This window comes from Pleurodeles waltl, chromosome 9 (assembly GCF_031143425.1).
Source record: "Pleurodeles waltl isolate 20211129_DDA chromosome 9, aPleWal1.hap1.20221129, whole genome shotgun sequence".
NCBI classification, from domain to species: Eukaryota; Metazoa; Chordata; class Amphibia; order Caudata; family Salamandridae; genus Pleurodeles; species Pleurodeles waltl.
The window spans coordinates 332,377,595-332,404,264 of record NC_090448.1 but is presented as its reverse complement, the minus strand read 5'-3'; the positions used below and the strand labels follow the sequence as shown (position 1 = coordinate 332,404,264).

Genomic DNA, 26,670 nt, shown 5'->3' with positions numbered 1-26,670 from the left:
CAATACCACCTCCCAACATTTGAGGAAATTGTTAAGCAACATCTCTGAATACAGTCTGAACTCTGGTGGTATTCTCAAGGTGAGGAATTGGCAGTTAGCAGTATCCTTCCGAAAATGCACTGTGCATATATTTGCATAAAGTATCTGAATGTTTGAGGGTAAGTGTATCGGAAGCACAATATTTGACTGTCTGGCCGCTATACAATTGTCAGACGCTGTCTAGGAGTTTGGGTTGGGAAACTGAAATCTTTTGTGGCTGTTGCAAAGTCTGCATTTCTGTGATTGCTGTTCATCAGGGGAGATGTGATGGGATCTTCCTGGGAATTTTACCTGGAACACCAAAACTCTAGGGCAGGTCTTCTTATATCTAAATGTGTCTTGCGGTGCTTGGATACTGATTTACCAAAATGCCAAGTGTGGCAGAAGTAACATTACACACCTTTCAGATCCTGAAGAAATCACAATTGTAGCCACTAATCAGCCTCCTGTCGACTATAGAGAGGTGCAGGGAACAGCAAGAGAAGAATTTCGTAGCCTTTTTGCTTTCTGTTGCACTCACCTTGTAGCTTCATCAATCCTAGAAACTGGGGTAGCAGATACACTGCCATGGGTAGCAAAGGTGCAATTCAGGTGTAGCGGCTACAACCTCTAGTTGCTTCTGATTGGCTTACATGTTTCATTGTGGAAAAAAATCACGTTTAGTACACGCAACCATCAAGAGTATTTTCAGAGTCTAAGGCATCATTACATATTGATATTTAGGCTTTCACACTCCTCCAGCAAAAGCATCATGTTAGAGGTCACCTGAAGTATGCAAACCCTTCAAATGGTACTAAAAGCCACCTACACAGTCTTGTTTTATAGTGGTTGTAGGCCTGCATTCAGTAGTATACTTTCTCTCTGTTTCCTTCTCACAGTCACTGCAACTAGGGATGATAAATGTCTTCAATTGACAAGAAGTTGTAAAATAAATTATGTTTGCTGTGGCTTTGATTGTATAAATATGGGCTGAACAACTAACCTTGCTATGTTGGTATTATGCTTTGTGAAATAAATTGAGGAGGAAAATTAGTTCCACATCACTTACAAGAGAGATGCCATGCACTCTATTTTACTTCATCTCAAACATGTGCTCTCATCCTTTTTGCTTTATTCTTCATGTACATTAAATTATTCTGTCTGTGAGGCCGTTGTTTCTGTTTCAGGTTCCTGTGTTCACAACGAAGACATTTTTGTTTAGGTGCTCTGTGGTCTTTCAATGCCTGTAGGAGAACAGTGAAAACAAAATACCAATGGTGACTTAAAGGAACTAACAAGGTACACTCTCTGGAACGATAAGGATTTGAACAGCAACATTGGAAATTAACGTATAAAAGAAAAGTAAACAGGAGCAGAGTAAACTATGGGCCAGGTTTGAATTCAGGCGGATGACCTGTCTCTCCACAACCCTAATGGAGGTACCGTCTGCCAGATTTAGAAATGACCGCCAAGCAGGTGTCCATTTTTTTAAGCTTTGCTAGGAACTGCCATCAAGGTGGTTTCTTTAAATGCTTTTTTCAGTTTTGTGCAGGGCTCTGTTAACATGTAGAAGCCTTGCACCAAACTATTTTCTTTTTTTTCAGAAAAAAATCACAAAGCTGTTTTTTTTTGGGAAATAAAGATATTGACATCGAGCCATGGGAGTCACCTCATTTGGAGAAGGGGGACTTTTGTGGGGGTTTTTCTGTCCTTTACTGTCAGGGTTGGCTTGGCGGTGACAGACAGTAAAAAGCAAATCCTAGCAAAAAGTAGAGGGGGATAAAAGTCAATTTGATAAAAGAAAATTGGCCAGGTAAATACTCTGAGAGATAGCAAGCAGAAATTGTACAAAGAAGAGAAAGAAGGGCAAAAGAGGGAGAAAAAAGATGTCAGTTGCAACAATAAAGATGCGGAAATCCAAGGTAAAAAATGGAAGAGAGAAGTAGTCAAGAATGCATGATCAAAATATGGAGGAAATAGAAGAATTACATCAGAGAGGAAGTGATACACAAGTATAGCAACCTAATAGGTCACACTATTTTTACAGAAACAAAGAAAGAAATATTATGTGTGTACCGGAACAGGACTAGAAGCATAACTCAACTCTATAAAAAAAGTGAGGTGAGTTGACAAAGACGTGTACAACAACTACTTGTACAGAAGCTAAACCACTGAGTTGAAGGATTGGCTGATAGAAAAATGTAAAATTAACTCTGGTGGAATCGCATTATGCTCAAAGCCACTGCTAGTCCCTGCTGTGTTCCTGGGTCTATCAATTTTTGCATTAGTTCCTTCCACTGAACCACTAGCTTCAAACCATGTGCTTAGAGTCCACACAAAGAAGGTTCTTCATACAGTTCTGAATACTATAAACATACCATAGATAAAGCAGCACCAAGCAAGACAAGCCATTCTCAGGCAGCTTCATAACACAAGCCTGTTAGGAGTAGTTGGGGCAATTGTTCTGTTATTGCATTTATATAGCACTTTCTGCCTCTGAGAAGGCATTGAAACACTTTACACATGGGATGCTGCTGCTCCGGAACCTAAGGTTAGTGGTTACTTAAGTATTATTGGTTATTGTTAGTTATTGGGATTAGTCTATTGCACTCAAGCAAACCATCCCATGGATTCACTCCAGTTTATTTGTGGTAGATTAAAGTAATAGGAATTAGGTGTGATCATCAGTGGGAAAAGGAAGATGTGTGAGTTCATGAAGATACTTGGTGTGGTTAAAAGAAGATGAACTACAGGAAATTAGGTGGTGCTAGGCTGCAGGGGCATCACTTATCAAAAAAGGGAAGTCTGTAATCTTTGAAATGAGTTTTGGGCAATTTGCAGAAATACCTTAATTAGAGATTCATGTGACTAAGAGAAGTTTGTTCTCAGAGTTAAGAGGCATGCATAGAATAGAAAGGATAGAGAGTGCCATTTAAAAGAAAAAAAGGATTGAATTAATTAACCGGAGCAACTGAACAGTACCTTTGTATTCTTAACTAGCCATGGACAGTGACATATTCATGTGCTGCAATCTTAACGGTCATTGCACTACACAAATGATCATGAATGGTGATAAGTGTATATAGGCAATATCACAAAATAAAATGATGAACAGAGTGTTGAAACTTTTCAAACACTCACCCCCAGTCACAGATCTGGGTTTAATCCATCATTATTGTGCTTGCCACATCAACCCAGTTTGGACCCAGCTATATGCTAATCATTCTTGGCCCTGCTTACAATGGGAGCAGTCCAGCCCGAACTGCCAAGCCAGGTCCTCCCTGGACAGGATTCAAGCATCCTGGGACCGGTTAAGTGTAGATAAACACTCCCTTAAAAGGCCCAAGGTTTTGTTTAAAAATACTTATAATCTCAAAGCAGGGATGTAAAATGAACAAGTTACTTACCTTTGGTAATGGTAATGTTCTTTCTTTTGGATACTGTATCTAATTGCAGATTCCACACCTTTTGAATAACCTCAGGTACCAGATTGAATCCTAAGATTTTTAAACTATTCCATCCCACGCTGGTAAGTGGAATTGTGCTGTTCCACGTCTAATCTGTCCCGCACTGGAAGTGACCCTTGAGTCACATCTACGCACCACCCCTGCACACTGATTTCACTTTCTTTCTGAAGTCTGCATTAACGTCAAATAAGGAGCCACTAGATCAGTGGTTCCCAACCTTACGACTTCTGCGGACCCCCACTTTATGACTATTGGAACCCGGGAACCCCCACTGAATCATTATTGGAGTCTGGGGACCCCCTATTAAGTCATTACTGAAATCTGGGGACCTAATCTGTTAATTTTCTTTAATTTTCTAAGCAGTCGCGGAACCCCTGAGGATACTTCGCAGACCCCCAGAGGTCCCCGGACCACAGATTGGGAACCACTGCACTAGATAATTTGATTTGACAGTATACAGATCCCTAAATTGGCACCTTATTAAGATGCTATAGAAAGCCTATTACACAGAACAGGGAGGTGGGAGAGTATATATAGAATCTGCAGTTAGATGGAATATCCACCAGAAAAAATATTACCAAAGGTCAATAGCATGTTCTTCTGATGGATACTTCTAACCGCTGATACCTCATCTTTTTATTAGATACCAAAGCAGCACCAAACGAGACACCCCACATGCTCATTCAGGGTGGCATCCCTGTCCCTGGTAGAATGCGCACTTAAGCCCTCTGAGAGTTCCCTTTAGGCCAATGCATGGCAGATCTTGATGCAGAGCCCTTGCCACCTTGAAATGTTCTCTTCTGAAGTACCTTGCTTTTCCTTGTGCCTGTGAACCCAACAATGAGCTGATTGTCCACCTGATGGTCCATGGTACAATCGATGTTAAGGCTCAAAAGCATTTTAGTGTCAAATCGATGGAGCCTGTCTTCCTTTTTTGAGGTATGGCATGGAGCAAAGAATGTTGGCGGGCTAATGCACAGTTTACATGAAAAGATGCCTAAAACTTGAGCAGCAGTGCAGCCCTAGTGCCTAGTACCTGTTTGTCCAGAAAGAAGGCGGTATGTGGTTACTGGACTGACAGTGCTTGTAAACTTGTTCACATGCCAAGCAGATGTTATCCGTATGAGAAAGGCTGCCTTCATAGTCAGAAGGCATGAGGAACTGCTGTGTATTAGTGCAAACGGATTACACATCAAATACATGAGAACCAAATAACACTTTGTGGACAATCCAAGTAAAAAGGCCCTCACCCACACTCTCAATTATCCACCTGACATTTATGTTAAAGTGGTAATATGGAGTGGAGGGGAGACAAAATAATTCACAAAAAGTATAAATCACCAGTTCTACAAAGTAGGTGTTAACATATTTTTTATTTGTATTGATTCAATTCATATACGTACCAAAAGAGACACCCCACATGCCAATTCAGAGTGGCATCCCTGTCCCTGGTAGAATGCACCCCCAAGCCCTTTGAGAGTTGCCTTTAGGCCAATGCATAGCAGATTCTGATGCAGAGCCCTTTCCACCTTGAAATGTTTTCTTCTGAAGTACCTTGTTTTTCCTTGTGGCTGTGAACCCCAGCAATGAGCTGATCATCCACCTGATGGTCCATGGTACAATCGATGTTAAAGCTCAAAGGCATTTTAGGGTCAAATCGATGGAGCCGGTCTTCCTTTTTTGAGGGATGGCATGGAGCAAAGAATGTTTGAAGGGTTATGCACAGTTTGACTTGAAATAGTGTCTCAAACTTGAGCAGCAGAGCAGCCCTAGTGTCTAGTACCAGTTTGTCTAGAAAGAAGGGGGTATGTGGCTACTGGACTGACAGTGCTTGTAACCTTGTTCACATGCCAAGCAGATGTTGTCAGTACATAAAAGGCTACCTTCAAAGTCAGAAGGCAAAAGGAACTGCTGTGTATTAGTGAAAACAGATTATACATCAAATACATGAGAACCAAATAACACTTTGTGGACAATCCTAGGAAAAAGGCCCCATGCCCTCTCCCACACTCTCAGTTATCCACCTGAAATACATGCTAAAGTGATAAGATGGAGTGGTGGGGAGACAAAATAATTCACAAAAAGTATACATCACCAGTTCTACAAAGTAGGTATTAACATATTGTTTATTTGTCTTGATTCAATTCATATACTTGTGCTTTCCTGTCTATATCATCATCCTTAACTAAATCTAAAGACAATAGTTCTAAACTCATATTACAAAGAGAAAATGTTTGTTTGTTTGTATAATAAAAAGCAATAATATACTGACACGAAAATTGTCAGCAATACAAAATTCTAAATCATGAAGGGTGAAAAAGCGAACACATTCTTTGTGGATCCAATCCGCTTCTTGAGGGCTGAAAATAATATAATGATATAAATGACTCCGAAAATAGAATAAAATGAAGCACAGATTTTTAAGTGCTGTATGACAACAGAACAATTCAGAAAAATGAAATGCTGATTCTATTATAGTCTAAGAGAGGACATGATGTCTGCTGCCATTTAAAAATCTAAAGAAGAGAAACAGAAGAATAAGAGAAGAGAGAATACAGAAAAAAAGCAGATCCCAATATCTCCTGCTGGAGCATAAGAAACATATGCATCTTTAAGAACAAGAGAACATAAATAGATGTGAAAAAACAAAACATTACAATATTTGAAAGGGTGATTAATACTTTTTGTGAATTCTTTTGACTTCACACCAATCCATATTATTACATGAGAACCAATGTAAGGTCCCACCGTGGTATTACAAAAGGTTAGGGTGAAAACATGTGGATTAACCTTTTCAAGAAAAGCATTATAACCAAAGATTTAAACAACAATGGGTGGCCTGGTGATCGTCAAAAGGCTGACAAGTAACCTTTGACAATCTCCACAGTTGGGCTAAAGGAAGGACAAACAGCAGCACATCGGATAATTTGGCTTTTATTGGCACTACCCAACGAAAGGTGCACCAAGCAACAAACTTTCCCCAATGCCCAGTGTAGATGTTCTTTGTAGATGGACACTTGGCTGCCAAGATGACATCTACTACTATGGGAGATCAAAAGCAGTAGCTGTCACCACTCAATCTACATGCACTGAAGTCCAGCTTTCCAAGGTCAGGATGAAGAACTCTGCCATGTTCCTGCAACAGAAGATCTTCTCGAAGCGGTGGCCTGATCGGGTGACTATGCTCAGGCTCAAAAGGTCTGGGCACCATACTCCCCTCACCCTATCCGGAGCCACTAGAGTGACTTGGGCCTGGTTGGTCCTGATCTTTTTCAGCAGGAGAGACAGTAATAGAAAGGAATTTAGGAGTGCTATGTTCCGCTCTATATTGAATGCATCTCAGAGAGACAGCATTCTGGGGAATTCCAATGCACATCCATTTTGACACATTGTCTTCTTGACAGTTGTAGTAAAGAGATGTAGCCAGGGCTCTCTCATCTATTTGAAGATGCAATGCACCTTTTTTGGATGTGGTTGGCAATCGTGATCTGCAAGTCGCCGACGACTGATTTGATCTGCTTTGGCATTTAGATATCCCGCCAGATGGTTCACAATCAGGGAATTGCTTGACACTGAAGCCAACTCCAGAAGCAGAGCACTAGTTCACCCTGTGTGTTCCAGTACCAAATGCCTGCGAAGTTGTCGAAGAGAATTTGTACCAGCTTTCTCTTGAAGGACTGTAGGAAGGTTTTCAACACCAAGCAAAGGCGCTGAAGATCCACCTTATTTATGGGGAGCCAGGTTTCTGCCAGAGTCCAAAGCCTTCTAATTTTTTCTATTCTAAGATGACTGCCCCAGATCAGTAGGGATTTATCTATCACAACTGTCAGCTCTGGGTGAGGAAGGGAGGGGGCCTGCAGCTGGTCAAGTTGCTGTCTTTCAGCAACTATTGCAGGTCTTTTGTAGACCTCCTCTCACACCTGCATAGCATTCAACCGTTTTCCCTGGTGCTAAGTCCACTGACTGCTGATTCAAATGCAGAGCCCTTCGGTATCCTCTGGCATGTAGCAATATGCATGAGGCAAGAAGGCCAAAAAGCTGCAAAGCCCCTCTCACTGAGGTCCAGGACAGAAGAAGAAACAGAAGGTTCATAGTGCCAATTTCCTGCACGTGCTGAGCTGAGGGAAAGCTAAAAAAAACACCCCATCCAGAACAACTTTTATGAATCGGAGTCTCTGGGAAGGAGTCAGGTGTGACTTCTGTATGTTGAACCCCAAGGATGTAATCTGGAGATGGTCTATGACAGACTGCGCTGCACTTGCTTTCAGCACCCAGTTGTCAAGGTAGGGGAAGACTGCTACTCCCAACCTCCAAAGATGTGCTACACCCACCGCCATCACTTTTGTGAACACCCATCGGGCACTGCTGAAACTGAAGGGAAGCACTGAGAACTGAAAATGGGCTTGATCCACCATGAATTGCATGGTGATGTGAAACTAGGCATCCTGCAATTCCAACAGTACCATCCAGTCATCTGTATCCAGAGCGGGTAGAACTTAGCGAGACTGAGCATCTTGAATTAGTTCTTCTATAGAAGGAAGTTGAGAGGTAAAAGGTCTCAAATAGAACAAAGGCCTTAGACCTTATTCAGCACCAGAAAATGACAGGAGTAGTATCTAGTCCCTGCTTCTGATGGTGGAACTCTCTCTATGCCTCATGGGCTATAAGAGAACAGAACAGACTTCCTTCTAGAGGATGTCCAAATGGTACCCCAAAAGATGGTCTAGACTAGGTGGAATGATTAGAGGATTGGCCAGAATTGTAAGGTGTATCCTTATTGAATGATCTGGAGCACCCATGGATCTGACATAATGCTCCACCACCCTTAAAGAAAATGTTGTATTCTACCTCTAAAAGTTTGCAACATGCTAAGTGGAGCAAAATAATGCTTTTTTTGTAGTTGCGGCGTTGGGTTGGGTCATTGGTCAGTGTGCTGTCTCTGAGGACCTGGATGCCTTTGACTTCATCCCCAGCTCTGGCTTTAAATGTGTTGAGGTGTCTTCTGTTGATATCCCTAGCTGAAGCCTCAAAGGAGACAAATTGTTATGTCAGCCCCCATTTGTCACCAAATACCTGGGTGCCATTAAATTACATGTTCATCGGGGGTACCTGACCACTGCCTGAAAGTCTTGTAGATCTCATCAAGGAGTGTCACTGTAGCATCATGCTGGCACCGACCATCCTGTTCAAGTAACTGGTGGATTCCAGTCCTGATCGGATTACTTATTTTGTCAAATCCTGTCCATCTTAATGGATCAAGATGTGCAAAGTTTTCTCTGCATTCTTCTGGAATAGTCAGCAAGATCATGCCAACCATGTCACACAATGCATGTGCATAATGACTAACCTTAAGGCTAAACTGGCAGTGGAAAACTACTTTTTCATCCCTTTGATTTTCTATCTCAAGGAGAGACTGGGTCACCTCGAATGGGTCTATGCATTCTAGTGACTTTCCTATTTACCAGTGTAAACTAACAGAGTTTGTCTGAAGTATCTAGTAATATGTCTGTCAAAGCAATATTGAAGGACAAGTGTGGTTTGAAAGAAGGCTGCCCAGGCTCCAGGATATCTGTGAGCATGTGGGCTTTAGTATCAACAGAAGGTAGTTGAATGCAAGGACTTTCACATATTGTCAGATGACCACTACAAAGGATGCTGATTTCTCAGTAGAGAGTCAGTGGAGGAATTCATCCCTGTGTGTGGAGAAGAATCAAGACCACTGCCCTCCTGAACATCCTTGTAAAAAATATCTTTGGTTTACACTGACTCATCTATGTAATCCTGACTATCACCAAGACCAGGCTAACTATAATCTGAATCTGTACAAAATAAGGGTAACCCAGTGAACCTCAGGGTCCAGGTAGCAATTAGTACACAGAAGATGGCGCCTGTTGGTGCCTTCACAAATCCTTGGAAAGCCTATACTTCTTTAAGGAATCCAAACAACAACATTACACAAACAGTTTTTTAGAAAAATTAAATAAAACACAGTATTTGGTTGGAAATTAGTTCTCACAATATGTATCAATAATCGATTGCTCAAATTAAATGAACCTGAATCGGAGCCTAAATTATTCTGTACATGAGTTTCTATGTCAAGGCAATCATAAAGTACAATTTGAGCATAAAAGAGATTCTGCCCTTCGATTAGGCAAAATTGGTGGGTGAAACAACTTCAGCTGAGACCATCTTGGATAGGGTTCTGAGTCTAGTAGTAAAATGGGTTCTTCCTCCTGCATATGCAGTGCTGGAGCCAGGGTAAACATGAGGAGAGCTCCCGTGGGTTGTGGCACTAGAGCCAGAATGGGCACCGGTTGTGGAGTCAGGAGAAATCATTCTGTGGTAAAATTACTGGTGGCCTCATCAGCTTTCTGTGGTCAGTAGATGCACCAGAGAGATTCAGAAGGGTTAAAAAAATTAGCAACATGGCCACCATGAAGGATTTGACCTCCTGTGCCATCAGCAGTGGGCTCAGAAACTTGTGCTGTGTCGGGACAGGTTGGTGGGATTAGCTTCTTGCTTGGGCTTTGAGACGGAGACTGCGTGTGACAAAGGTGGGACGCCGTAGAGTCCTATTTCAACTTCTTCTGCTTTTTTTTCAGAAATGCGCTAACCTCACGATCTGGAGTCAGGCAATGATCTTTAACCAGAATGGCCAGCAGGAGTGATTCTGCACCCTTGGCTTTGATTGGGAACAGCTTATCTTTGATTTTGACAATGTACTGCGATGTAGAGTTTGGCTTCACATTCATGGTTCGCCTTTGGATTCATTCTGAAACAGTTCTTGCCAGACCTGGAGTTGCGCAAGGACCAGAGACATGAAAGGCACAGTTTGTAATGGTCAGTCACAGACATTTGTTTGCCACAATCTTTACAAGGTCTAAATGCTGTTGTTTTAGGGGGTGACAGATCCTTTACACAATGGTGACGTTGTCAGAATAGTTTTTGATGTCAAAATGGCATTCTGAACTAAACAGGGATGGAAAGTCCGCTGGATCCGTGTCAGAAGGTGCATCCATAAACAAACTGACTCCAGCATGCAGGGATGGCAAATATGTGTAGCTCCAGGGCGGAGTTGATACAGAGCCACACAATGCCACCTACCAGTGAGAAACCTGAGGTTAAACGTACCCATCGGAAATGTCCTTTTTCTCATCCAGAGCAGCCAAAAAACAAAATAGGGCTGAATAATCTGTACGTTGTGAGTGCTGTGTCCCTCTGCCCACTTATACAAAATGTATGTCTGCAGCAATAATTTGGCACTCTAGGAAGCAATAGTGAGTATAAGAGTAAATGAATACAACATCCTTATCTCTTCTGTATTGTAGTATAAATGGTCAAAAACTGTTGTGTTCAACTTAGATCAATTGCTTGTATCCGCAGCTGGAAAGATGTGAGCATTGTTCCATCAACAGCTCAAAAGTGATAGTGGCTGGCAGATGTGTCAATAAGCCTCACTTGGAGTTGTCTTAAAGTTGTTACCTGTGGAGAGGATTCTTTTTTAATTAAAGCAAGCCTCTGATCTCTTTCTTGGAATGGCTGACCGCAAAGGAGGAGAGGTGAACCAGCAGTAAGTACTGTGTAGCCTTGTATGATGTCTTCAGAGAAGAGGAGCATATTGTTGGCCTGATCTGGATGGACACGAATTGGAACTCCTCTTGTGGACGGGGATGAGAGGATTTTGGAGGGAGTGTTGACTTATTTTTTACGCTGGCGTTGTTTTGCTCTTTCTCCTGTTCACTTCTGTTTTCTTTCCTCCATAGGACCATATGGGTTCCTGTCTTTTAATCTCCGTCCTCGGCTTTTGGTGGATTTACTGAAAAAAACATGCTGCATTCCTTGCTGTGTCATTACATTGTGCTCCGCCAACTGTTTTTGTTTTTTGATTAAAGATGATATACACCAAAGCAAATAGATCTATGTGCAGCTGTAAACAGGTCTTGGTTTGACAGTTGTATCTGGCCACCAGATGGCAGTGGCCACACTGGAATGTGAGAATCTTTATCCCAGAGAGACTTACACACTTGTTATTGCAGCTGGGAGGCAGAGGTGTCCATGAAGGCATAAGGTTAACCCATGGAGAAAAAACACTTTGCTCTAATTGTGTGAGAGAGAGTGTGACCTGACACTATAGTAAAGAAAAGAAAGATAGCGCACTTGAAAAATGTCTTGAGGGACAGATCCCTCGCGAGGGCATGAGTTGAAGTTACCTTAGGGCATGAGTTATAGTTACTTGAGATAACTCCAACTATGACTGGTGAATTTCTAAGGTTTCGTACATTTAAAATGTGAGCCTAACTATAACATCCCTGTAACCTTTGTTTTTTTAAGTGAATTTCTATGCTTTTTAAAATCGATTTCCTAACTATAACGTCCCTGTAGCCTTTGTTTTTTTTTCTAATCAATTTCTATGTTTTTATTTTAATGTATAGCAATTTTCATCACTATACGTTAATCCAACCTCCGCTGCGCACACCCTTTGCCCATGCGTGACAATGGTTGGTGACAAGGCCTGGAATATGGCCAGGCCCTGAGGCACACACCCTATAAGCACCCAACCTTTAACTATGCACGTCCTTCACCCGTGTGAATCAGAGGTTGCCTGAAAGGCCTATCCTTCAGCCAGTCCCGGCTGCCAACCCCCCTAATTTCCCAATCCTCCTCTGCACACGAGCCTTTGGCCCTTCACGGCCGAAGTTGGCTGCAGGGTGTCTCTCTGGGGATGAGAATAGGTGTAAGAGGGTGTATCTGGGGGTGAGAGTGCCTGTGAGAGTGCGAGCATCAGTGTCTTAGTGGGTGCGTCAGTGTCTGCGAAGGTCTGTGAGAGGGTGTATGAGGGTGTCAGTGGGTCTGTGAGGGTGTGTTCGAGAGTCTGAGTGAGTCTAGAGTAGGTGCATGAATGTTTGAATGGGTCTGTGAGTAGGTGTGTGAGGGTCTGGATGAGACTGTGAGTGGGTACAAAAGGGTCTGAGTGGGTCTGTAAGTGGGTATGTGAATGTTTGAGTGGGTTTGTGAGTGGCTATATAATGGTCTGAGTGGAGCGTGAGTGAGAGAAAGAGAATGAGTGAGTGAGAGTTAGAGGGAGAGAGATAGAGATAGAGAGGTTTTTGGGCTTTGGTGCATAATTTACTTAGAATGAGATATTTTTGCACAAATTTAAAAGAAAAATGCATTTGCTAATTAAAAAGGAGTAAGATCACTGTAACCGTGCGCCCATCGCCACTGTTACACAACACAGCCCCGAACCAGACGGCCAATACCCTGGGGGCACGCCCAGGATAATCCCTAACCCGGAAGTACATTCTGATGCGGATTTCCGGGATCAAGAAGACAAAAGAGAAGGAGAGAGAGGAGACGGCACGCGCACAGGAGAGACGGAAGGAGCTGAGCCTGAGGAGGAAGCGAGCAAGTTGAGTACAGCATCGAGACCCACGGGAGGAAACATAGCGGACGACGAAGAATCCGATGACGAAGACACGGAGAAACCAAGGATTAACGGACAACGCTGCCACGTCCCTGGAGGGGCATGGCTCTCACAGGTATGGGCGTACCTTAATGTAAAAGTCCTACCCGAGTGGATGCGGGTAGAAAGAAAGAGAGAGAAGGGGAGCGAGGAACCCGGAAGTGACCGGGAGGAGGGGAGCTAAAAAAGAAACGCTCAGATTCCCCTAACAACACGAAAGGAGGTGGTGAAGTAAACCACTCTCATACATATCGGATAATAAAAAGAGAGAAAGAGAGAAAATTAGTACCACAGGGAAAACGGGTGAAACACGATCAAACTGTTTACTCCCCACACCAGCCCCACACCCTATCCTCACCTTCCTACTAACCTTTATCTAATTTCAAACCCAAACGTCTACACTTACCTGGTTTTTCTTTCCGTTTTCTTTTGGGGAACATCATTCTCCTTTGAGGTTGGGATCGTAACAATCACCTGGAACCCCTAGGAAAAGAACAGACAAAATATCATCTTTCTGTTCACCCGAGAAGACGGCAATAAGAAAGACATTGGCCAAGGAAGAACCGGAATGGAGTATACAATTCCCCTAACCCATATTGCAATAAAAAAAGAGCGATACCAACGAATTCTGTGTGTCCATAGTTCATTACAACCCTGTTTCGAACGAGAACCCATTACAATCACCTTTCAATATGAGCCTCAATAACATGCAGTTGAAAAGAAAGTAAAGGAGGGAAATGACTATGGATACTCCTGAAGTTGAATCAGCTCTCAGTGTGAAGGTCTGTGACCTTCACCATTACGCTACAGGATATTTTTTTCTTTTTTTCCTGCCCCTTATGAGCTATCTGGGGCAGCGGGGGGAGTCTCAAGGCCTCCCACATGGTCCTTGCTGTTTTTTTTTTTTTTTTACCCTTTACAGGCTATCTGGGACCTTGGGGGGAAGCCTCAAGGCCTCCCCGTGGTTCCATTGCTTCAGCAAGCAAGGAGCTGCTTTTAATAGCAGCTCCCTGGTTGCTGGAGTAATGCTTTTATCTGACTTCCCTGGACCCATATCTGCGTGCAAGGAAGAGAAATTAAAACTCCACTTTCTGACAGCGGGACATGTGTAGCAAACAGCTATGTCTAGGGGGTGGGCACCTTGGGACATAGCAGGAGCCGTTGTTGGGAGCTGGTGGCCCCCAGGGCCATCAGTGGCTTCTCGAGGGGGGCTGCACGGCCCCCCTCAAATGAAAAGAGACCCAGAGAGGTGATGGTCCCCGGGGCTTCGGGGGACCGAAATGGACCCCCTTTCTTTTTTTTTAGGATTTGGAGGTGGTGGTCCCCAGGGCTAGAGGTGGGCGGGCTGCATGGCCTCCCGCACCAAATATATTCAATGCCCCAACGAGGTGGTGGACCACGGGGCACTGGGAGGGCCATGCATCCTCCCTCCCACATTACATTATTTCTATGCCCCGGGGAGGTGGTGGTCCCCAGGGCAGCGGATTCATGACCTTGTCACATATTTGCTGCAAAGTTTTAAAACAAAATGCTTTTTTGCCCTGGGGGCTCCCTCTGGGATATCAGCACCAGAGCTAAGGGGTCAGGGTGTCCCGACCCTGGTTCCTTTTCTTTCTTTTTTACTTTACTTAAGCTGAGTCCCTAGCTGGCTGCCAACACTTCCTGCTTGAAGCGTTGGCAGACAATCAGAGCTCTGCACATCTCTGCACAAGGTCATTATTTTTGGGGAAGTCATCATGATCACAGATATACAAATTTGGATTTCCTTAAATTTCTTAACAACTACTGGTCGGATATACATTAAATAAGAAAGAGCATAATCTGCGTACCATAAGTTACCTTTCTGCCACATTTGGTGTAATTACGTCCAGTGGTTCGGGCTGTAGTCATGTTCAAAACTCCTATGGGAATCAACATGGGAAACGCACATAATTTGCCTCCCACCGCCTTTTTCTCGACCCCTGCTTAACAGAGCACCGCAAAAATGTCCACGTACAACCAGAACCACTGGCACACTTTTTTGTTCGAAAATGTTGTGCAGATTTGTCAAACGGTGCCAAAGAAATAGGAAAGTCAAAAAAAAAAATTCTATAGAAACATGGTCCTAATTATACCTACCTACTGGAGACCGCCAGTAGGGCCAATATCTTTATTTCATTTTAAAATCACCGAAGGTGAAACAAGTAGGAAGCAACCGGCCGACGCATTTTGGCTATTTGACTTCAACTGGGCCAAAATATATAAAATATATTCAGTGAAAAAAACAAAGATTAAGGTGACATTATAGGTAGGTGGAAATCTTCAGTAACACCTAACAGTATAGGTATTGTAACTGTAACTTGTGCCCTTAAGTAACTATAACTCACAACTCTTCCATGGAGATTTCTCATCAATAATTTTGCTACAAATGTCACAGTGATATTATGTATGATGTTTTAGAAGATATCATGAGGGATGTAATATGTGGGATAATTAGCAGTGTACAGTCTTTGGTCATGCAAGGCAAAGGGATTGGCCACATGTCCTGGCTGTGGCCAACCCCATGCATGCAGCTAACCCCACTCCACCTTTGGCCGTGCACAGTGGGGGATTTAACACAAGGCCTCATACAGGGGATCTCATCCTCAAGGGCCTTTTGTTTTTTTATGGGAACAGGACTGCATGGCCCCCTCCCTGAATCTATTATGGCTCTAGGAACTCCATCCCCCAACACATATATATTTAAAGAGGAGGTGGGCTTCATGTCCTTCCTTCCTGAACTTATTATGGCACTTGGAACCCAATTTTTTAAAATAGAGGGGACATTGTGCCCCCCCCCTCGCAGAGCCTCATCAGGCCCTGGGGAGCCCATCCCCCTGGCCTTATTTATATTGGCCAGAACCTAATCCACAGGGCCATTTATATTTAGCCTCATTTCATTGAGCACCATTAAGTCCTGGGGAACATCTGGCCCTCCTCCCTGAGCATTATGAGGCCCTAGAGACCCCATCCCCCAGAGCTGTTTTTCAAATGAAATGGGAGGAGGACCACATGACCCTGCCTCCCTGAGCCTTGGAGACCCCATCCCCCATTGCCGTTTTTTAAAATATAGGGTTGAGAGCTGCAACCCCCCTCCCCAAGGCACTATTGTCCCAGGGAACAAAATCACCTGGGGCTTGGTGAGATTTGTAGGGCAAGGATGGCACGTGGCATCCCTAGCATGCCCGATTGGAGCCCCAGGGCCACATCCCCAGGGCCAGCATAATTGTTAGGGGAAAGGGCATGTAGATCTCCTCTTCAAGCTGATTTTAACACCAGGGACCTGCTCCTATGGGGGGCAGTGTGATTATAGGGAGCAGTGTGATAATAAGGAGGACAGGGCACACAAGCCCTCTCCTTGTGCCTATTTCAGCTCAAAGGATCCCATTCCCTTGGGCCTGGGGTCATTATGAGGGCAAGGGGTACTTGTGGCCCACCTCCCCAGGCTCATTTCAGCCCCAGGGAACCCCATCACCAGGGATCAGGTACATATTTTGAAAGGAAGAGGCCACATGGACCCCTTCTCCGTGCCTCGTAAGGCTCTGGACATAACATCTATTGTAAAAGGGAGGAGAGCTGCAGCACCCCCCTCAAAAATGTGCTGGGGCTAGGAGGATGAGATCCCCGGGACAAAATTGGCCCATCAATGGAGGCAGCATGCTCAAAAATGCACATGCCCTGGGGATGTACTCTCTGGACCGAAAATCAGCCCAGGGAAGGGCATTACATGCACCTCCTCCTCCAAAAGAAAAAATACCTGTCCCCGGGTCATGAGCCCCAAGATGACTGCCACCATTTACTGGTTGATGTGTGGCAGCCAAACATATCTCATTTTGATATCTGTCGGGATCTGCAAAGCCTCCTCATCCTTAGATATACTATTTTTTTGAGCAGTAATTGCTTAAAAGCTACTGAATGGACTTATACCAAAACACATAAAGCACTCTTTCTGGATCTAGCTTTCTGCCAAATTTGTGTAAATTTATTCAGAGGTTTAGGTTGTAGCTGTGTCTGAAGTTTCTATGGGAAAATGAATGGGAAAAACACATTTTGGGACACACTTTTTTTCTTGACTCCCGCTTGACGAATCACCCTGAAACTTTCCATGTGCAAACTAAGCAAAAAAGAGCAAAAAGGCCCAAAATTATTAGACACACAAAGAAATACATTTCCTATTGCAAAACAATCCCAATTATAACTACCAAGTGACAAGCACCACTGTGTAATCTGCACTGGCCATTTTGCCCCTGAGGACCCATTTCTTTCGCCCTCCACCTTTTTAAATGGAGAGGGGGGACACAGGCCCGCTTCCCTGGGCTGATATCAGCATTAGGGATCCCATCCCCGTAGACTTCCCAATTACTAAATGGGAAGGGGCCTTCATGGCCCCTTCCCTTGGCTGATTTTGACCCCAGGGTACCCCATACCTGGGGCCCAGCCAACAAAAGATGGGTGTCCTGGAGCCCACCCAAGGCACCCACTATATCTGCGATGAGGGCCACTGGGATAGCTCCAAACAAACATGAGTAACCACGCTTGTTTTCTTAAAAATAATTGTTGAGGATCCCTTGCAAAATCACTGCAAACTTAAAAACAAAAACATGTTTTTGACCCTCGGTGGACCTTCAGAACCAGGACTAGGGCATCAGTTACTCCTACTGGGCCCCATGTTGGTTTTTTTGCATCTTCTTTTGGGACTCAGCCGAATCTGAGACTCAAGATGTCAGTTTGAAATCTGACAGATCCACGGACTCTCCGTGTCCTTAGATATGCGTACCTTTTTTTTCTTTAATAACTTTGAAATTACTGAAGAATTTGCACCAAATTACAAGAAGTGATCTTTCTGGACCAAGATCTAGGGCGCGATGTATAATTAATTCCAATAGCGATTACCAAATTGCGATTTTTTGTGAATCGCAATTAAGTAATCGCTATTGGAATGTATGAAACTACAGGAGTTTCATATAGTGATTCGCAAGGGCTCGCAAATGGACCTACCTCATTAATATTCATGAGGTAGGTCGCAATTTGCGACCCATTGTGAATGGTTAGAATCACAAGGATGGGGGCCTGTTGGGTTCATCAGACCACCATGTCTGTGGTTGCTTTTAAATAAAGAAATTGATTTCTTTTAAATGAAACCAGTTTTACTTCAAGGAAAACAGGAGGCATTTTAAAATAGAAAAATTGAAAGTTTTCTTTTCACTTTGGTGTTAACTGCGATTGTTTAGCGACCGTATTCACGGTCACAAAACAATCATACATACCTCTGCGATAAGGTATTAGGAAGGGAGGCACTTGACATGCCCCTTCCTAATACCGAATCGGTATGTAGTCGCAAATCCGATTTGTGATTCGGTAACAAGTTACCGAATCGCAAATTGGACTGGATACATCCCAAAATGCATTTTTGCAATCGCAAAAATGTTTGATACATCTGACCCCTAGTTTTCTACTAAATTTGGTGTAATTTCGTCTTCTTCTGAGTCATGCAAATATGTTAATTTATTAAATAATTTAAGTAAATGTTTCTATTGTGTATGCATTTGTCGATATATGTATATATATATATATATATATATATATATATATATATACATATATATATATATATGTATATATATATATATATATATGTATATATATATATATATATATATATATATATATATAGTGCTTTGCAACCATAATTGTGGTCACATATGCTTTCTCTTGTACAAAGGCCATTTTATTTATGAGCATGGTAACATGTTCAGGCAAGTGTGTGTCACTCACAGAAATAAATGCACTTTTAACATCAGAGAGTACTTCAAGTTTTGTCCACTGTCTTTGCTCCAAAATGAGTGGGCAACTGAGAATGTGATTTAATATACGCCAGGATTCATCTGTACACTTTGCTGAGTGCATTTGGGGCCCAGAGGCTTGAGAATTTCACACTCTGCATGGTACCAAGACAACTTGCTGCACTGCGTCAAAGGGAGACGGCAGGAGTGCGGAGTATTTATTAATCTAAGATGTGATGTAATTCTGCTCTCTCCCTGCACTGGTGCACCTAGTGCTTCCTAGGCCACTTCCGGCACCCCTGTGCCATGGTGGAAGTGTGTCACATTTTAAGTTAACTTGTTTTTTTGTGCAGGAAGGGAACCCCTTCCTGCACAAAAACAACATTTGAAGTCAACGGGGACCCAAAAACTTGATAAATCTGGGCCATGGGAATATTGGTGCATGGTGCTAGTCTGACCAGGAGAGTGATAGATTGTTTTAATGGACTGAATGTCAAGTGAATTATACTGGCTGGATTCTGAAACTGTGTGAGCTAGCCAGGTGCTTGCTTACTCTGAGTGAAAGGATGCCAACTCATATCACTATTTCACTATTAAGATAGTAATATATCAGGGAAGTTAGCATCCCTCACAGGTAGCTCACACAGTCCATTCTGCCTGGTGTGCAGTATGCAAAGAGAGACCAACTTGAACCATCAAGGGGGACTGAGACGCAAAGACCATTCGTAGCAATGCGTGAATAGTTCAAAAACAAATTTTAGGTGAGGAAACTAGGAATAGGCTATCTGATATAGAAAGTACAATGCTGTGCATTTCAAAATGTTTTTTAGCAAGTACCAATAACCATGTTTTAATCTTCTTTATTCTTTTCATAAGCACCAAAGGTCCAGAGGGCATCCGAGGGCCAAGCTGCTGCCACCACAAGTGCTACTGCGGGTAGACAACCTCCATCGCCACCAGCGCCATGGCAGATGGTTCTGCTGGACCCAGTAAGTCATTATGTTTATTATTGTTTCTTACTTTTACCTATTCCCACTAATCAAATTATGGCCTGTGTATTTATACTACGTACTTGTTTTCCAACTCCCACATCTAATGTTTGTCATACCTGCATTTCCCTGTGTTTTCTATATTTCTAGTTCTACAACTGACTTTTTCTGGTCTATAGCTTTCTCCTGCTCCCTTTCCCTTACCCATTCTAATATTTCTTATTTAGTACTGTTAGGAGAACATATTTTTTATAACATAAACTTGTGAATAGGTTTGCTGGCCCAAGGAAACTAGGCACCAAACATGTTGGTTGAGATGGCTTTCTTTATCAAACAGTCAGAAATTACACAGACAGAGATAGAGGGTTCATGACCATTGACCTCCAGTGTTGTCTTCTTATAGCAATTTCCATGACAGTGCAGCAGGGCAGTAATGAGATACTATTACCAACCTATACCATATGGATTTCAGTCACTTCCACCCCCTCATTGCCTCATCCTTTTGTAGCCTTATCCCTTCATTAGGGCTAAAAAGCTTTTGGATGATGTAACATTCCTTTTTTTGATAAAGTATTTTTATTGAACTTTTCAGACATGTGGATCATACCTGCAACATAGCAAACATGACAAATAAGGCTACCAGCAACAGCTCTCGATCAAAGCCCTTTAGAAGGATCCACATTACATTCCCAGGAGCCCACAATGATAGCACCATATTTCCCATATTTTGTTTTTTTTCTCTGGACATCACCGGCTGCATATACTGGCTCCTCCAACTTTGCACACTAGTCCATTGTGCGTTGCCACGCACCCAGGTCAGGGGAAGTATTTGAAGCCCAGTGCCCGGTGATATCTTGCCTCCCCGCCAGAGTACTCAAACCCACTAAATGTCTTTCAGATCTCTTGCCAACCAACTCCTCCAGTAAGCCCAAGATCATAATCTAGAGTGAACATTCTATTGGCTTACCCAACACACTTGCCAAGACTCCCACAAGTTGGAACTGAAATTGCTGTATAACTGGGTACAACCAAAGCACATGCATGACATTACATGGCTTTTCACAAGTTGGCAACCAACAAACCTCCCAAAGTGATATGTTTGATAGTAAGATAATAATAGAGGGGTAACATAACTACAGAGTGGTATTGATGTTGCACCTTGTGCAAAATTATTACTTCGGAGGCTAAACTAGTGTCTAAAATGGGTTAATTATGTTTTTATTCTAGGTGCAGAGACCACAGCAGCAGCAGCCAGTCAGGGACTTTGTGAGAGGCCCAGGCAGTCAAGGGAGGGGTAGTGGTACCAGTGGTGGCAGGGCAAACTGTAAGTCACCTTGCTTTCTTCTTTTCAATACTGTATTTGTTGAGCGAGGCAGACATTATAACCATCACCGCCCTACCCACAGTATTTCACAATAGAAAAATGCAGCATGTTTTAATTTAAATGTGTGTCTGCTTCAGTCAACAGCTTAGCATGAAGAAGTTTCCAATGCATACAAACCAAACACAAGGTGTGTTTCTCAGTGCCCACTCAGGCACCTACTGATGCTTCACTTCATAATTATTTCCTTCTGTCCCAGCCTACCAAAAAATCTAAATTCCATTTCGGCATGTGCTACAGTTTTCTGCCCAAGTGGCTTATATTTCATGTCTTACTTGATGGACTTAAAGTGGCTCTCAGACTTGTCCAGAGTCCAATCCATGTCCAGATCATCAGAAGGGGGAGCTTGGAGAAGATGATGGGCTACCCTTTAGTTTTCTTACTGGAGACTGTGAAGCCAATGACTGAAGAGCAAGATTTTGCTCAGCAGGAATCTCAATCTCCTGTTTTGATCCTACTTCAGGAAGAACTGTTGCTAGCTGTGGCTCCTGGTGTCCACTTTCCTGCGATGATTGGTACTTATTTGTGGCCAAGACAAACCCATGCAGAGGGAAATGGAATAACTCTTAGAAAATGATTGCTTGTGTAAGCCTATGCCATGCAGGGGATACAGAAAACAAATCAAATAACTGAAAAAAAGTATTGGTTTTGCCTCCAGAGGGACTATGAGAAATCCTATGGGAAGCAAGAAGGCAAAAGGGAAAATGGAAAAATGATTTAAAAACTGTAAATACATACTACAGTCATCCTCAACCACACTAAACTTACATCAGGAAAAAAAAGAAAAAATAAAGTAAAAATCAAAAGGCATAGGCATCTTCTATCAATCTCCCTAGCAAATGGCCTTGAAAAGTGGAAGAAAAGGAATACACTGGCTACACAAAGTGACCGAACTGGCACATAGCCACCAAACGTGAAGGCATTGGCAAAAAGACACACATAGGCCTAAAGCAAAACCAAAGCACTCTGACTACAAAACTGCTGTGGCCCACACGGTCACCAAGGGTGAAGGCAGGGACAACAAATAACACATGTATGCCTGTGGCTAAAGCAAAGCACACTTGTCAGAACCCGTTCAGAGGGTCACAGATCACATAGGGTTTATTGTGCCCAACCAATGCAGTTGAGGTATATACTCATGATGTCCCAGACTCACCCTAGTATGGATCCTACTCAATTGGGTAAAGCACCCCCTTCTGCACCTGACTCTCAATTAGTAGCAAAGCACGAGCAATTAAGTTTCCCTCGGAGATAAAGTGTAGTTATAGGTGAGTGAACACCACTCATAACTCAACTTGCAAACAGTACACACAATAAATCAATGTCCAGTCAAATAATTATTTTATGTGAAAGAAGTATTTTAATTCTATTTCTACACACGCAAAAGGTAAACAACATTCAAAAAGGAATAACGCAGTTCCCCCATGAGGTAGGCACTCTAGTAGTTCTCATCCCACTCCTCACACTAACAGATGCCCCTATAATGAGTGTTGTTATTTCTCATTCACATATGGTGACATCCAAGGCGTGTACCCATTAGGCCCTGTTACGGGGTATCCCCATCTTGCAATCAGTCTCTTAGGTATAGTTACTTAAAGTTAAGTAGGGTTGCCCACATTCAAGTGGTATATCCCATGGGGCCCGGTAGGCCCAGTTCCTAGCTTACCTGCTTCAGTGGTTCTCAACCTGGTACGGTTGCGGTGCGGTGCGGTTCTGGCCCGCATTTGCAAAGCCTGAATGCACACATTCACATGCGTAGCTCCCATCAGGCACCTGCTCTCATGCCTGAGCCGTACTCACCAGTATCATGACGATCAAGTTGCTCCAGCTCCATCCACACACAGTAGTCTTCTTCTTCTTCTTGGCTTGGAAACAAGGATAGCCTCAATCCTCTGGCAGGGGTCTGATGACATTTCCGTTGTCCTCAGGCCTTCTCAGGTGCACAGCTCCTTCCACTTGGTTGTAGCAGCAATGTTGGATCACGGGTGACGGTCAATGGCTTCAGCAATGAGAGTGGCCCACCTGGCATATGGGGGTCGCTCCCCCCACAATTGGAAGTCCTCTCCTGACTGGCCTCAAGTTGCCTCTTCTGTTACTCCCTTAGCATATAGATTTGCTGCAATTTCTTCGCACAGCTCTCCTGCACATGGTGGCCCCTTCGGGATGCACGGGATCACTAGTTCTGTGATGCAGACCATCATCAACGACCTGTTCAGTGCCACATGACTACTGTGTGCACAGTGGCTCCTCCTGGCATACGGGGTCGCACACTTCATGGTGTGACACAAGGGCAATGGGCCAATCGAAGGAGTGCAGTTCTCTTGAGGACGGTAACCCCTCCTGGCATACGGAATCACCTCTTTCACAGTGGGAAACACAGGCAACGGCCCGATTGGCAAAGTACAGTTCTCTCGTGCATAGCTACCTGTTGTGGCATACGGGCCCGCCTCTTTCAAGCTGCAACACATGGGTAGTGATCCATGTTTTTCTTCAGCATGGTGGTCTCACCTGAAATATGGAGTTGCCTCTTTCATAGTTCAACATACGGGCAATCCCTCGATTGGCGGAACACCACTCATCACACCTTCCATAGGTGGCTCCACACATCTGTGCTGCCTTCTAGACCATACTACCTCAAACATACTTTGCTCCCTCACAGGCACACCAGTCTTGGCAAGTGGGCAGGGACTGGTGCTTCAGACTCCAGGCAGGGGGTCTTGGTTGTCCCTGGGTGATGTCCCCTCACATAGCAGGGAGACTAGCAGGCTGGGCTCCTTTTCCTGGTCACAGGCAGACATCTTACAGAGCTTCCCCTACTCACACAGCCTGGCTTGCTGCTCTGCAGATTGCAAGTTGGAAGTCTCAAACTCCCCTCCTTATAGTGGTTCTGTTCCTTTGAAAGGGACATCTTGTCACTCTCTTCTTCCTCCTAAAGGGTGTTTGACATTGTAGGCAAGACTCCGAAACTGATTAACTCACAAGAAGATTCATATAAGTGACCAGAGTTCACACCTGTATGTCAACCACAGTGATATGCGCATGTAAAGGTTAATTCTGGGCCCACAGCCCTATTCTTTATGATTCCCTTATCAGTCCTATCTCTCTCTTCCTGAGATGCATCCTGACCTTCTCCTTGTGATCCCTCCCTGAATCAAAGAACACTTTGAAATGCACATAGAGAGTCTGTCTCTCCCATCCCCAGTGTTCTGTCCCACCCGGCTCACAGGAAAACAGCAATACAGAAATCTTCCTCATGGAATGCCTCCGTTCCTCATGTTTTCCTCGTACAAGCCTGGGCTTCCAAAAACTGAACCCAAGGTCCTTCATGTAATGTAGCAGTGCATACTCTATGCACTCAGTGTACATTTACGGTACATTCACTTCCCAGCACTGCTATCCTCATGCATTATGCTATCCCCAGCATCTTTACATGCAGCACACACACTCAGTTTGTGCACACTGTTAATTCCTTAGCCTCCCTCTGTGTTGTACCACAGTGTATCACTTTAAACCAGATACTGTCAACGCACACACATTGACCCTGTACACACTTTACCACACCTTACTCTCTGTGTAGTGTGTCCTGCACACTCACATGCAGTTATCACATATTTTCACTATACACGCACTTCCACATCAACCTGATGTAGGCCAAGGGTGAATGAAACACACAGCAGCGGAACTTTAAAAAAAGTGAGTGTGCCTGTAGGTCTCACTTGAGTGACAGGGAAAACTGTCCTGTTCACTACCACTGATCAACACCCAGTAGGCTGCCACCAGCGCAATAGTGCCATTTAAGTCCTGGTGAAGGCAGTAGCCCTCCACCACTATGAGGATAGTGCTTTGGATGCCCCCCATGAGACAAGCCTAAGTCATGGTGCACACACATTATCCGTGTTCCCCTGTGACAAAAAAGTCAGCATTAGGGATCCAGACAACTTACCTGTTAGGGACTCACAGCAGGGGTACACGTCTTTACCATATAGAGGACGTTTCTGTCCCAACAACCCTGACTATAAAATGGCCACTAGCCACATGGCCACCAAGAGCAAGAACACATGCAAGCCTATAGCAAAACCAAAGCACAGTAACTACAAAATGTCCGCCAGCCACCTGGCCACCAAGGGCAAATGCATGGACAACAAAGAACACATGCAGGCCTTTGACAAAAGCAAAACACACTGACTACACAAAACAAGCTGGACACCCTGCCACATGGCATGGAGAACAAAGATAGAATGGTGGCCTACGGCAAACACACATGCACCCCAAAAAACAATTGCCTCTTGACCAGCAAAGAAAGGAGGATGATAAACAAAGAAAAAAGTACAATTAATTCAGCAATGCCAAAAACAAAATTATCTGTCAACTTTAAAAATTCACTAACTAAAAATTACATCACCCAAATATGCTCACACTTTGCACAAAAACACAAAATACCAAAAAGTTGACATTTTGCACCTAATCCAAGCCCACCTGTATATTAATAGATGTTTTAAAAACAACATAATAACGTGTACCACATACACAACAGTTGTTTAATAACGGCTGGAGAAGCCTAAAAAGCTACCTGAATCATCCGTTTGGGTAGAATATTTATTTCAAAATTCAATTTGAGTTGATTTTACTGCTTGTTGAGTGGAAAAGCCACTCGAAAAGCAGCCCTCCGGACGCCAATGCTCGGGACTGCTTGTCGAAGACAATGGCGCCAGAAGGCTTCCTAACAATCAAAAATCATACTAGGGGATGCCAAATCTTGCTCTCCAGCTTCCTTGCTGGAGCCTTACATTGCTCCTGTTGTCATCACATTGCTTGAGCTGGAGCAAAATTGGACCATGCATTGATTGGTGGATTTAGGTTAGTACTCCTTGTTAAAGAGTAACATTGAGTGACCAAAATTCCACAACTTTTGAACTGATTTAGGCCCTCATTCTGACCCTGGCGGATTGAATCCGCCAGGGCCGAGGGCAGCGAATGCACCGCCAACAGGCTGGTTACCGCGCGGTCAGAAACGGGAAACCAGCGGTCTCCCGCCGGTTTCCCGCTGCCCATGGGAATCCTCCATGGCGGCGCAGCAAGCTGCGCCGCCATGGGGATTCCGACCCCCTTCCCGCCAGCCTGGTTCTGGCTGTTTACACCGCCAGAACCTGGCTGGCGGGAACGGGTGTCGTGGGGCCCCTGGGGGCCCCTGGGGGCCCCTGCAGTGCCCATGCCAATGGCATGGGCACTGCAGGGGCCCCCTAACAGGGCCCCACATTGCTTTTCAGTGTCTGCTTAGCAGACACTGAAAAGCGCGACGGGTGCCACAGCACCCGTCGCACACCTTCCACTCCCCCGGCTCCATTCGGAGCCGACATCCTCGTGGAAGGCGCTTTCCCGCTGGGCCGGCGGGCGATCTTTTGCAGATCGCCCGCCGGCCCAGCGGGAAAGTTGAAATGCCCCCCGCGGTCTTCTGACCGCGGGGCGGTGTTTGGGCGGTTTCCGCCCGGCGGGCGGCGTCCGCCGCCCGTCCGGGTCGGAATGAGGCCCTTAGTCTGATATAGGAAGGTGG

At 44.1% G+C, this 26,670-nt stretch overlaps 1 long non-coding RNA gene across 1 annotated transcript in view; it reads right to left on the bottom strand.

The window, feature by feature from the left end:
• Nucleotides 1-1,012: 1,012 nt before the first annotated feature.
• LOC138258620 (uncharacterized) overlaps nucleotides 1,013-26,670 on the bottom strand; it is a 137,856-nt gene continuing 112,198 nt past the window's right edge. The window contains exons 2-3 of the long non-coding RNA XR_011198459.1: nucleotides 13,355-13,431; nucleotides 1,013-1,262 (exon numbers count right to left, since the gene is read on the bottom strand). This is a non-coding gene — a long non-coding RNA (uncharacterized lncRNA). The remainder of the gene's footprint in view (nucleotides 1,263-13,354; nucleotides 13,432-26,670) is intronic.